Genomic DNA, 13,402 nt, shown 5'->3' with positions numbered 1-13,402 from the left:
ATAGGTTTCTTGGCTGGAAATAATTTCCCTTCAGAATTTCAAAGACATTGATTGCTCCATTGCCTTCTAGCTTCCACTGTTGTTGTTGAGAATTCCTGTGACACTGTGATTCCTGAACCTTTGTATATGGCCTGTGTTTTCTTTCTGGAAGCTTATAGGTTCTTACCTGTGTCTTTACTCTTAAATTTCTTGATATGCCTTTGTATGAGTTTTTTTTCCCCGTTGTGCTAATTAACTCAGTCGGCCCTGTCACTCTAGAAATTCAAAACCTTTCAATTCTGGGAAAATATTGAATTATTTCTTGATGATTTTTCTCCATTTTTGCTGTGCTCTCAAGTCTGTTATCTTCAACCTTCGTATGTCTCCTGAATTCATTTGTTTTGTACCTGCGATGTGCCAGAATATTTCTAGTTTACAGCAGTGATAAGGTAAACAAAGTCCCTGCACTCATAGAGTTTATATTCTAATGAAGAGTGATAGGCAATGAACTAAAATAAAATAGTAATTAGCACCATGCAAAGAACTAAAATAGGACTGTGATGGATGGTGATCTGGAGTTGAGTTTATAATAGATGATTAGAAAGAATTTCTCAGAGAAGGTGGCGTTAAAGCTGATATCTGAATGATGAGAAGGAAAGTCTAAGATCACACCAGCCAGAGAAAAGGGCAAAGTCATCAGGCAAGGACAATCGGGAAAGAAAGACTGTCTAAAGTGTGGTTATGGGAGAGCAGGGAGAGTGGTAGGGAGGTGAGCAGAGACGAATCTTGGCCTCGTGGACCATGCTAGAGTTTGAATTTTTTTCTCAGTGCATTGGGAAGCTACTGAAGCAATATAAGCAGAGGAGTAACGATTTAATTTAATAAGCAAATATTGAGCACCTGTTATTTGCCAGGCACTGTTCTTGGCACTTTGGGATGCATCAGGGTTTTGTTTGTTTTTGTTTTTTTGAGGAAGGTTAGCCCTGAGCTAAAATCTGCTGCCAATCCTCCTCTTTTTGCTGAGGAAGGCTGGCCCTGCGCTAACATCCATGCCCATCTTCCTCTACTTTATATGTGGGACGCCTACCACAGCATGGCGTGCCAAGCAGTGCCATGTTCGCACCCGGGATCCGAACCGGCAAACCGGCTGCAGAAGAGAAACATGCACACTTAACCATTGAGCCACCGGGCCGGCCCCGCATCAGTTTTTTAAAATGTCCCTTTCCTCAAGGAGCTTACATTCTAGAAGGGAGAAGAAGACATTAAAAATAAGCATAGGAAATACAAATATATAGTATATCAGAAAATAAATGCAATAGACAGTAAAAGTATGATTAATTTTTTAGAAGATCTCTGTTTAGAGAATGATTGCAGGGAGCGAAAGGAAGTAGAGAGTCTAGAGAGATGGCTTCTGCGGTAAATCAGGTGAGAGATGACAGTGGTTTGGATTAGGGTGATGGGAGAGATGGAGAGATGAGCACATTTGGGGTGGGTTTTGAGGATAGCGTCAACAGGACTTGCTAATTAGACTGAATGGATTGGAGGTGATCGTAAGAAGGGAAATCATTGACAACTCCTGGATTTTGGGTTCGATCAAGGAGATAAAGATGAAAGTTAAGGATGACTGGGGAGTAGGTTTGGAAGCAGAGGCGGTAGAAGTCAAGACTTCTGTTTTGCCTGTGTTAAGTTTGAGATGTCTATTGGACATCTAAATGGAGAAGTCAAGCAGGTAATGGGTTCCAAGAGTCAGGGCTGGAGCTACAGATTTGGGAGTAAAAAATATACAGGTGCCATGGGGTGAGTGTAAAGATAAAACTAAAATGAGACCCATACTGATCATTGGGGTACTCCAACATCTATAGGCCAGGCAGAGGAGGAGCTGGCAAAAAAATAATAACCAGTGGCCAGTTAGGTAGAAAGAAGCCCAATAAAGTAGGGGGCTGAAACTCAAGAGAAGATGTTTAAAGGAGGGAGTGGTCAACTGTGTCAAATGCTACTGAGAGGTCATGGAGATAAGAACAAGGAAGTAGCCAGTGGATTTGGCAAAATGGAGAGAATAGAAGATGGAGTGGAAAGAGCAGCTACAACTTGTTCGAAAACTTTAGCTGAAAAAGATGAGTGCTAATAATTGGGCTGTGGGAAGTGGTAGATATTGTTTGCTTGCCTCACCCGATGCTTTCTGTTCTTTCTCCACCCTCTCTGTGCCCGGCAAAGATGACCTCTTTGCATCAACCAGGCTCTCTTGCCTCTGACTTCTAATTGGGTTTAGCCAATAGGTGGCCCCTGCAGGAGATGAGAGTGGGAACAGAGAGAGGTCAGTGTTTGTTCCCCTTCCCCTCCTGGGCCCATGGGCTGACTGATGCTGCTGTCGTCTACCTGAGGCCACAGCTTCTGTTGGAGCTACAACTCTCAAGATTCCAGGACTGCCTTAACCCTACACACGTCTTTGTAAATAGTCCCTCCATTAACTGTCCTTAATTACTTCTTTTGAGTAGTGATGGTGACAGCAAACCAAGTTTTGGCTGCGGATGATGGAGGGAGTGGAAGGACGTGGGAAAATGGGACACTGCCGGGGTGAGGCTGTTGGTGGAACTAGGGGACTGGATTGTGATGCGCGTATTTTTAGGAGGCAGGAAGAGAGAAGGTCCTTAACGCCTGACTTGTGGTATTTGCATTAAAGTCAAGGCCCTTGATGGTAATTGAGCAGATAAGATGGTGATTATTCAGGCTGTCTTCTCAGGCATGTGATAAAGAGAATGGAGTGGAGAATCAGCTTGGAGCTGGTGCTTGGCTTGTGGAGACGATGAGCTAGTGCCCATCCTACACCTAGTTCATGGACTTGGATGGCGAGGAGAGATTGGAGGTTCCAGAAGAATCTTCCTGGAGGAGTCATGAGCAGTGACAAATAGAAATGGCAAGCAATAGTATATATTGGAGTGCATGAGGAAGCCATTTGGTGTAAACCTAATTCAGCCTGACTTTGTTTTTCCAAAAGAGCCTGACCATGGCCGTTGAGCATGCATTGTATATCTGCTTTAAACATTTACTACGGCAAGAACAAATGCCCTTAAGATAAAGGTGAGACTTCCCCCACATTGGCATTTCCATAAGGATAAGCATTTTTCCTTAGGCTACGAACTGATTGCTGAGCTCACCTGTGACCACCCAGCTCAAGACAACAGACCTGCCACCCTGCTGTGTCCACGGAGACAGCAGACCTACCTGCTGTGTCCATCAATCACTGTGCCGACAGAGCAGTCTCACGACTATTGTAAAAGGGACATTTCAATCATATGTGAAACAGCCTCTTTGGAGGTATATAACCACTCTGTACACCCTACTTCTTTGGTGCCCTTTCTTCCTTTGGGAAGAAAGGCCCTGGACCATGGTCCCCACATTTTAGCTCAGAATAAACTCACCCAAATTTTCATTTATAAATTGGTTATGGATTATTTTTGTCAACAGCAGTTTTAAATAAAAGCAGATTGAATGTTGAAATGATGACAGAAATTGTGATAGATTTGTTTCTTTCATCTCCATATTTATACTATTTATTTATTTCTCTTTTATTAATTATCTAAGACCTCCAGTGCAGGGTTAAATAGAAGAAATGACAGCATTTTGTCTTGTTCCTGATTTTCAAAGATGCTTCTGTTTTTTAGTTAGAATTATTAAGTATGTTAAATTCAGTGTTGGATATATGATTTTGTAGTATATTTTTTATAAGGTAATAAAATTCGATTCCTAGTTTATTAAACATTTTCATTAAGAATGGGTAGTGAATTATATCAAGTGTTTTTCTACTTCTATTGAAATGATTATATTTTTCTTCTTTAATCTATTAATGAATGACATTGATGAGTTTTTTATGTTAAACCAGTTTTATATTCCAGGGGTAAACTCTACCATTTAATTCTTTTTTGCTCAATTCTGTTTATTAATTTTATTTATTTAGGATTTTTAAATCTGTGTTCCTAGGTAAAATTGACCTACAGATTTCCATTATCTACATCTAGTTTTACTATCAAGTTTACATTAGGTTCATAAAATTATTTGGGAAGCATTCTGTCTTTTTTCTGTAATACTTTGTGGTGGGAATTATCTTTTTTTTTTTTGAAAGTTTGATAAAACTTGCCTGTAAAACCCAAGTGGACCTGGTGTTTATTTTTATTGGGAGGGAGGTGGAAGGAGGACTTAAAATTCTAATTTCTAATTTAATTTAATAAATGGTTGTAGATCTATTCATGTTTTCTATTCATGAGTCAGCTTCGGCAAGTTATATTTTATATAAGATTGTCCATTATGTCTCTCTTTTCAAAGTTATCAATGTAAAGTTCTGCACAATTCTTCACAGTTGTCTATTTTCCATTTCTAATATTATTTATTTGTAATTTTTCTTTTTTCTTGATCAATCTTGCTGAAGATTTGCTATTATAGTGGTTCTTTCAAAGAACAAGCTTTCAGTGTTGTTGAACATTTTTATGTCTTTCATTTCTATTTTATTTGTTTATTTATTTATTTGAGGAAGATTAGCCCTGAGCTAACATCTGCCACCAATCCTCCTCTTCTTGCTGAGGAACGCTGGCCCTGAGCTAACATGCATGCCTATCTTCTTCTACTTTATATGTAGGATGCCTACCACAGCATGGCTTGCCAAGCAGTGCCATGTCTGCACCCGGCATCTGAACCGGCAACCCGGGCCGCTGAAATGTGTGAACTTAACCGCTGCACCCCCGGGCTGACCCCTATTTCATTTATTTTTTATCTCATCTCACTCCTTCCTCTTACTTTCTTTAGGCTTACTCTTTTTTTTTTTTTTTTTAACTTACTGAGTTAGACACTTAGTTTAATTTCACTATTTCTTTTTTCTCTAATATATACATCTAAAACTATACATTTTCATGTAAGTAATACTGTACTGGATTTAAAGTTATGTCCACAAAATTCTTTGATACTTTTCTCTTTGAATGGTAGAGCTTAATTCCTTTCCCCTTGGCTATGGACTTAGGGACTCATTGCCAATAAATAGACCGCTGTGGAAGTGATGGTGTGTGAGCTTGGAATTGGATGGTCCAGCTTCAGATAACTGCAGCTCCAGCTGACATCTTGAATGCACCTCGTGAGAGACCTTGAGCCAGAACCACTCAGCTAAGTTGCTCTGAGATTCCTGACCCACAGACACTCTGAGATAATAAATGTTTGTTAACTTAAGCTGGTAAGTTTTAAGATGATTTGTTATTATGCAGCAATAGCTAACTAATAAAACTGCTTAGCTGCACCAAACACTTTGGATATTTTCATTGTCTTTCAGCTCTAATATTTTAAAATTTTCATTATGATTTCAGCTTTGATCCAGGAATAATTCAAAAGTGTGTTTTCAAAGTTTTGTAAATGTATAGGCTTTAAAAATTATCTCTGTTTTTTGATTTTTAATTTTGTTACATTGTGATCAGAGATCATTGTCTGCATAATTGACAAGATGAAAATCAATCAGCCACATTGTTTTAAGAATAGAGCTCTGTCGGTCATGACTTTGCTGCATGGAGAGAGAGAGATAGTTTTCAAATCTCTCTGACTAATAAATAAATCTTGTAACCATTTATACCTTTAGAAAACATGTTTACTCAAACATTACCAGAACAATTATTATCAAGCAAGAATATCATTTAACAAAGGAGACACTTTAGAAACTAAAAGTTTTACTGGATTCTGCAGAGCATAGCCATAACACCTGGAGTTCAGAAATCTTGAAAGAACATTTGTAAGAACAGTTTTATGACAGAAAACAGAACAGGGTGGTTATAGGTATGAGTTGCCACAAAACTCTGTACCCAGAAATCTGATGTTCTTGTTGATGCCCTCCGATAGACACCTCATCAGAACCAGCAGGAGACAGCATCACCCCGTGTCTGATATTCCTGTTGCCAGCAGCTGAAATTAGGATGTAGGAGAGCCAACATTCCCAAGACTCAGCACAAGAATTCTACTAGTTAACAGCAGGAGGAAAGAGCAGGATGAGAAGCGCAAAAACTTACCCATGGAAGAAGAAAATGTTAAACAAATAGAATGTGGGGCATGTAATGTTTTGCTTTGACAGTGATATTGATCTTTTGCTTTTGCACCTGAGTCTTGGTCCCTTTTTTTACATGTTTTACATGTGAGCACTCAAAAGACTGCATTGCTCTTAAGTTCAAGGCTGTATGTATGCCCATTAGGTGAACTTTATTTTGTTACTTAAATATGCTATATCGTTATTAGAAGAATGTTATTTTATGGTTCAAATGTTCTATATCCTTCTGAATATTTTGTCTTTAAGTGTCAATGAGTGAGAGAAATATGTTTAAAAATCTGCTACTATGATTGTTGATTTACCACGTTCTTTTTGTAATTCTAACGATGTTAAATGTTAAATGTATTAGAGCTTAGAACTGTTACAGTTTCCAGATAAATTGTTCCTTTTAACCAGAATGTAGTGCCCCTTTTTCTATAACCTAATAATACTTCTTGCATTAAAGTTTATTTTCTCAGATATTGACATAGTTACATCAACTTTCCCTTTATCGCTAACTGCTATATCGTTTTTAATCTTTCAGTGCCATTGTTTTATTAGTTCTTTTGTAAACAGCATAGCTGGATTATTTTTCCCAGTCTAGGAGCCTGTCTTTTGGCAAATATGAGTTATTCTTCTTATGTTTATTGTAATTATTGATAGATCAATTAATTTCTATTATATTATTTTATGATTTCTATTTATCATTCTTTTTCTACACTTCTTTTCGTTTTCTTTTTTCTATTCTTTGTTGGCTTGATTAAACTTTCTTTATTCCATTGTTTCTCCTCTCCTGGCCCGGAATTTACATATACTCTTTTGGTTTACCCATAACATTTTACATGCATACTTGAATTGACAAAATATAAAGTTTGCCAGTGTCCGTCCATGCTCCCGAACAATACAAGACTTTGGAATGCTTTAATTTGAAGCACCTCTTTATCTATGTGATATTATTATTCATAGCTTTGTTCCATGTTTGTGTTGTTTCGTTTTTCGCTGTTAGAACAGTGCTGCTAGGAATATTTCTGTATTTCTCCTCATATGCATGTGCAAGAGTTTCTCCAGAATATACACAGGGGTGAAATTGTGGGTCATATGTAGCGTGGTGTGTTTTCAGCTTTACCAGATAACGCCAAACTGCTTTTGAAAACATTTGTACCAATTCACACTCCCATTGGGGGTGTATGAACTCTCTCATTGTGCTTCATTCGTGGTAATGTCAGTCTTGTAAATTTCTGCCAGTCTGGTTCATAGGAATAGATTCTCGCTATGGTTATCATTTACATGTCCCTGGTCGCCAAGGAGAGTTTGGCCATCTTTATACAGGGTGACTTTATACAGGTGGCACCACCTCTCAGTGGTGCCAGCTCAAGTCTTTCATTCATTTTTCTTTCAGGTTGTCTCTTACATGTTGATCTGCAGTTCTTTGTATATTCTGGGTTCTAGTCTATTGTCAGTTACTTATATTGCCAGTATCTTTCCCCAGTTTGTGACTTGTCTTTTCACTCTCTTTTTGGTGTCTTCTAATCAGAAGTTCTGAACTTGAATGCTGGAGAATTTATCCATCTATATCTTTGTGGTGAGTGGCTTTTTTTTTTTTTCCGGTCTTAAGAAATCTTTCCTTGTCCCAAGATCATGAAGCTATTCTCCTGTATTATTTTCTGAAAGTTTTACAGTTTTTCCTTCAAATTTTTATGTTTAACCTATCTGAAACAATCTTGTGTGCACCTTGTCTTAATATGCCTCCAATTAGTCACTATTACTGTTGTTCTGTAGAGTTAATAGCCAGCCCTGGTTGTCTAGTGGTTAAGAGTCTGTGCTTTCACTGCCATGGCCCTGATTTGTTTCCTGGTCAAGGAACCATACCACCCGTCTGTCATCTGTCGGTTGTCAAACATGGCGACTGCCTGTTGCTGTGGTGCTGAAAGTTATGCCACCTGTTTTTCAGATGCCAGCAGAGTCTCCCGTGGTGGACAGGTTTCAGTGGCGCTTCCAGACCAAGGCAGACTAGGAAGAAGGACCTAGCCACCCACTTCTGAAAAAATTGGCCATGAAATCTCTAGGAATAGCAGTGGAACATTGTCTGATATAGTACAGGAAGGTGAGAGGATGGCACAAAAATACCGGACAGGGTTCCGCTCTGCTGTCCACACAGGCACTAGGAGTCAGAATCAACTTGACAGCACTAACAACAAAACAGAGTGAATGGTTTATATTTGCTCACATGCTTACCAGTTTCTTTGCTTATGGCTGCTTCTTGAATCCCCCTGCTTCCTTCTGGATTTAATTTCCCTCTTCCTGAGACAGAAATGTTAGTAGATCTCTCAATTTGTGATAAACTCCCTTTTTTTCTCTGTGAATTTCATTTCATCCTCATTCTGGAGCTGTAGTTTAGCTGAGAATGGAAATTTAGTTGAACGGTAATGTTTTTAGAAGTTTGAAGGACTGTTTCACTGCTCTCCGTTGTTGCTGGTGAGAAGTCTATGGGCAGTTGAATTATTCCTTGGGAGGTAATCATCTTCTCCCTCTGGCTTTTCAGATTTTCCTCTTCATCTCTATTTTGTTCAATTTCTGTGTCTAGGGGTAGATTCATCATTATTTATCATGTTCAGGTCTTGTGTTTCTTGAATCTATGCAAGGTACCTCTTATTAGTTCTGGAAAATTCAGTCAGTGTCTCTTAAAATATTATTTCTCCCAATTTTCTCTCTTCTTTCCACCTAGAACTCATAAAAGTCAGATTTTGGATCTTCACCTTCCATTCTCCAAATCTCTTAACTTTTCTCCTATTTTCCCTCTCCTTGTTTCTCTGAGCTGCATTTTGGTTCATTTCCTCAGAGTTCATAAATTCTCTCTGTATCTACATTTAATCTATTGTTTAATCAAGTCAATAAGACTTTATTTTCATTCATCATATTTTTATGTCTAGAAGTTCTACTTGGTTCTTCACACCAGATTTTCATGTTCTTTTCTTTCATTTTAGTCCTTTAATAATTTTAAAATACCCATTTTTAGTCTCTCTTAGCTTGTTCTGTAGCTGACGTTCTTGGGGTTGTACCCCTCCAGTTTGTGTCTTCTGATGGGGGAGGGGAGTTCTTTCTTCACGTGGTTTTAATAACTTGCTTTGAGCTCATCTTCAGCGGGGCTTTCTGAGGGCATTCTGAGCAGCCCAGGAATAGTAGCTGTCCAATACCAATTTTATCTTTATTTTTTGGCTTGGGAGTTCCTTCCCCACAAACCAAAACACTATCCATGCACTAGGCCAGGGCCTCTGTTTCTCAGAAGGATTCCCAGGAAAAGCTCCCCTTCCCTTTCCTGTGCCACCAGGTGGTTTCCCCCCAATTTATCCTTTGTCAAACTGTCCCTCACAGGGACTTGGTTTTATGCTCGTCTCAGTTGTGACTCCCTGCCCGTTGTTGGTCCAAGGCTTCATCTGCTGACCTTTCAAGGATGTTAAACCTATTCCCTGAGGCCTGGAGTCTGGAGCAAAGGAGGTGTCACGCTCCAGCCACCGCAGCCTCGACTCTCACAGCCTCTCTGAATTTACAAAGTAAAAACAAAATTCCTCAAGCGTGCCAGTGTACTCATCTGTTTTCTTGTGAAACTGCGAAAACAAATTCTGGCCAAGCACTTAACCCGTCATGCCACCAACAGAAACATACTATTGTTGTTTTTAACACGGTAGTTAGCTTACAATATGGTGAGGCTCAGGATGAGCTATGCTCATCAGCCTTAAATTTAAGTCAAGATAAAAATTTCAAAAATTCCTGTAGCAAATCTGCAGTGCTCTATGAATTTGCGTCAGAAGCTGGCACAACAAGGAAGCTGATGTGACCCTGGTGCATGCTCTACCATGAGAGAATGAGACCTTCGAGGAAGACACAGTACCTGATAACTCTTGACCTTCCTGAAAAAAAGAGATTGCCTTTCCCCCTCTAGGTCTCATTTATTGGAGGAAATATCCATTTTCTCATTACTTAAATTTTCTGTGTTTTTGTTGCCTTATCTATAAAATGGACATCCTCAGATGTCTTTCTAAAGAGAGAGCCTGAGTCTGATCATCCCTTGAGGCTCTTCCCAGCTCCAAGATTCTAGCATCATCAGCATCATCCTTGATGCTCACACTGTGCCAGGTCCTGTGCCCAGCACTTTTACACGTATTGTCTCATTTACTCCTTATAACAATCCTAGGGTGGGTGCTTGTTCCCACTTTTCAGACCAGGTGTCTAGAAGCTCAGGGAGATTAAGCAAACCTCCCTAAGATCACACAACTAAAACATGAGTCAGAATTTGAATCAGCGTCTTCCTTTTTCTGGAGCCCATGGTTTTCACTGAGTACAAAGGTATGAGGTCGTTGCTTCCCGAGAGACCTAGAAGAAAGTATATGAAATTGGCCCCCAGTCCCCAGAAACAAGGCGATACTTAGAGAGTAGAAGCAGCATTCACTCTTCACTCTCTTAGATGGACAGCCCCATGAGGACAGGAGTTAAGTCACAAGGTCTCCTAGTTAGAAGAGATCCTATATGAAGAGGCCCCAGGCAGATGAGATGAGTTTCCCAAGGTCAAAGTCGTTGGCTGAGCCAAGCCCAGAGTGGGAGGCCTTCACATCCCCAGGGCTGACTTGTTTGCATTCACTGTTACTTCTGCATGGTTCTTAGGGCCACTCACCAGTCTCAGAATCTCTATACAAAGAGACTTCTGTGAGGGGATGATACTGGTGGCAATGGCTTTATTGTCATGATGAAGATAATTAGCTCTTGTGTCTTTCTAATGGGGGGGTGGGAGGGAAGGAATTTACAAAGATAATATTGACTGTGATGGTCCCATTGTCCCAAATTAAAGGTAATATACACAGTAATTCTCGTTAGTTTAATTTTTTGTTTCTCTTTGGATTTGAATGTTTCCTTTTTTAACTCCCTGCTCTGACCCCCAGGCAATAAAGCTGCACTTCTCTTTAAATTCAGGGACACCCAGCCCTAGAGATGCAGGAGAGATGCAGCGGCCACCCCCGGCTCCACTCCTTCCTTCATCTGTGGTCCTGAGTCCTGCCACTTTGGTTATGATACTGAGCAGTGGGCTCACTCTGCTCGCTGCGATCTGAGCCAATTAATCATGAGTTAGAGATGGAGAAAGCAAGTTTAATTAGATTAGCCAGCTAATTGGAAGACAGGTGATTAATGTCTCAAAAACACATCTTCAAGGTTTACAGAATCTTGAGGCATTTATATAGGGACAATGGGCAATGAGGAGGGGGTCCAGGGATGTTGGTCTCCAGGCATAATGGGCTCCAGGCATCACATTGTTCTATTCTTCTGTCAGCTGTGATGCGTATGTTATAGGTGTATTTCCCACCTGTGGTCAGCCCGTTCCTGGAGAGAAATTCATAAAACGAAGTTCTAATTTATCAAGGTATTGGCAAGTACACATGTAAGCAGAGGCCATAAATCAGGAGAGTATGTTAACTTTTTTAATTATGTGCAGAGCAGCGAGTCGTCACACAGAGGAGGGGCTGGGGGCATTTAGCAAAACCAGATGGCCTCACTTTTGCTCACGTATGGTTATCTTTGTCCAAGAGTCCTGGACTGGACTTATCCCAAGTTTTTTACTTTGACCACAGACTTCTCTATCATACATGAGAAAAAGAATGGACAAGTGAGGCTTTGCCTGCTCCTAAATAGGTCCTGTTTGGTGCACATTTAAGTGATTCACACCAGTCTAATTCTTTTTTTTTAAGATTGGCCCTGAGCTGACATCTGTTGCCAATCTTTTTTTTTTCTCTTCTTCTCCCCAAAGCCCCCCAGTACATAGTTGTACATTCTAGAGGTGAGTCCTTCCAGTTCTGCCATGTGGGACACCGCCTCAGCATGGCTTGATGAGTGGTGCTAGCTCCGCACCCAGGATCCAAACCAGTGCTGCCCTGGGCCACCGAAGTGGAGTGCATAAACCCAACCACTCGGCCAAAGGGCCAGCCCCCACACCAGTTTAATTTTGACTCTGCAGACGGGTTATGTTAGACATCAATCACTGAGCCTCCTGCCAGGGTCTCATTCTCAGAGAACTTGCCCCAACTCCATTACCCTGGACAACACTAACATTAACAGTTCACTAAATGCCCAGCACTGTGCCAAGCCCATTACATATATTAACCCATTTAAGCTTCTTAACAATCTTACAGAACAGGTATTTTGATCTCTTTCACATGAGGAGACTAATACTCAGAGGCATTAAGTAACTTGCCTCTGGCAGAGCTAAAGTTTGAACTCTCAATAACCAAGCCAAAGGGCCATGAACTGTGCGAGGTATGTTGGCCTCAGTGAGTTGGCCCTGAGGTAGCTATCTTATCAAGGGTAATCCACACACACACTGGCTAGTCACTGGCAGACTGGAACAAAAATCAGTACTGCACCAATCAAAGCCTTTCTCAGGAATTTGGAGTTTGAAGCTCTACAGTAGGAGCAGAAGGGTGAGGGTTGTGATACAGAGCCTTACTCAAAGTGTGGTCCGGGCTCAGCACATGGGCATCACCTGAGAGCGTCTTAGAGATGCAAAATCTCAGCTCTTCCCTATACCTCCTGAGTCAGAATCTGCATTCTAACAAGACTTTCAGGTGACTTTTAAACACTAAAGTTTGAGAAGCACTGGTGCAGATATTGGCAGCGCAGCCAAGAAGGTCCTGAGTAAGTTGCAGAATTCATGTATAATCATGCAACACTCGAACTGTGAACTGGTAAGAAACGATACGTCATTGTCATGTAAAGTTTATCTCAGAAAGGCAAAGGCAGTTTAATATCAGAAGATCTGACAGTGGATTGACCACATCTGTGGATGAATAGAGAAAAAATCACAATGACTATGTTGAAACATGAAAAAAAGACTATTTGATAAAGTTTAAAACCTAGGTTTTATTTGAAAAACTCTTAAGAAAAGTAGAACTAGAGAAGTACTTTTTAATTTAATAAAGCTTCTTTACCAAAAATCCACAATAGTGATTATATTTAACCAAGAAATCTTAGTGAACTTATTTCCATGTTAGTAACAGACTAAGGATGCCCTCTGTCACAGCACTGTTCAGCATAGTGTTGAAAGTCCTGGCCCACAAAACAGGATGAGAAAAAGTAGTAAGAGGTACATGGATTAGAAGAGAAGAGTCAAAAGTCTTATTTCCAGATGATAAAATAATGTTTTCTACACAGGGAACCCTACAAATAAAAAAACTATTAGATTTAATGAGTGTGGAAAATTGATGAATACAAGATTAACATAAAAATCAATATGGCTCCTCTATACATGCAACAACCAACTATAATTATAATTTAAAAGAAGAATTTTTCATAAAAGAAATGCAAGAATTATATCATAGCTTCACCCAAACG

At 39.9% G+C, this 13,402-nt stretch overlaps 1 long non-coding RNA gene across 1 annotated transcript; it reads left to right on the top strand.

Moving 5' to 3' along the window:
• The first annotated feature begins 403 nt into the window (after window positions 1-403).
• LOC138919606 (uncharacterized) lies at window positions 404-6,447 on the top strand. Its single transcript, XR_011429919.1, has 2 exons — window positions 404-5,194; window positions 5,848-6,447. It is a non-coding gene; the product is annotated as an uncharacterized lncRNA (long non-coding RNA).
• Window positions 6,448-13,402: the final 6,955 nt, after the last annotated feature.

The sequence above is a fragment of the Equus caballus genome, chromosome 20 (genome assembly GCF_041296265.1).
Source record: "Equus caballus isolate H_3958 breed thoroughbred chromosome 20, TB-T2T, whole genome shotgun sequence".
Classification (NCBI taxonomy): domain Eukaryota; kingdom Metazoa; phylum Chordata; class Mammalia; order Perissodactyla; family Equidae; genus Equus; species Equus caballus.
The sequence above is the reverse complement of the archived record's forward strand: the minus strand, read 5'-3'. Positions and strand labels throughout refer to the sequence as shown.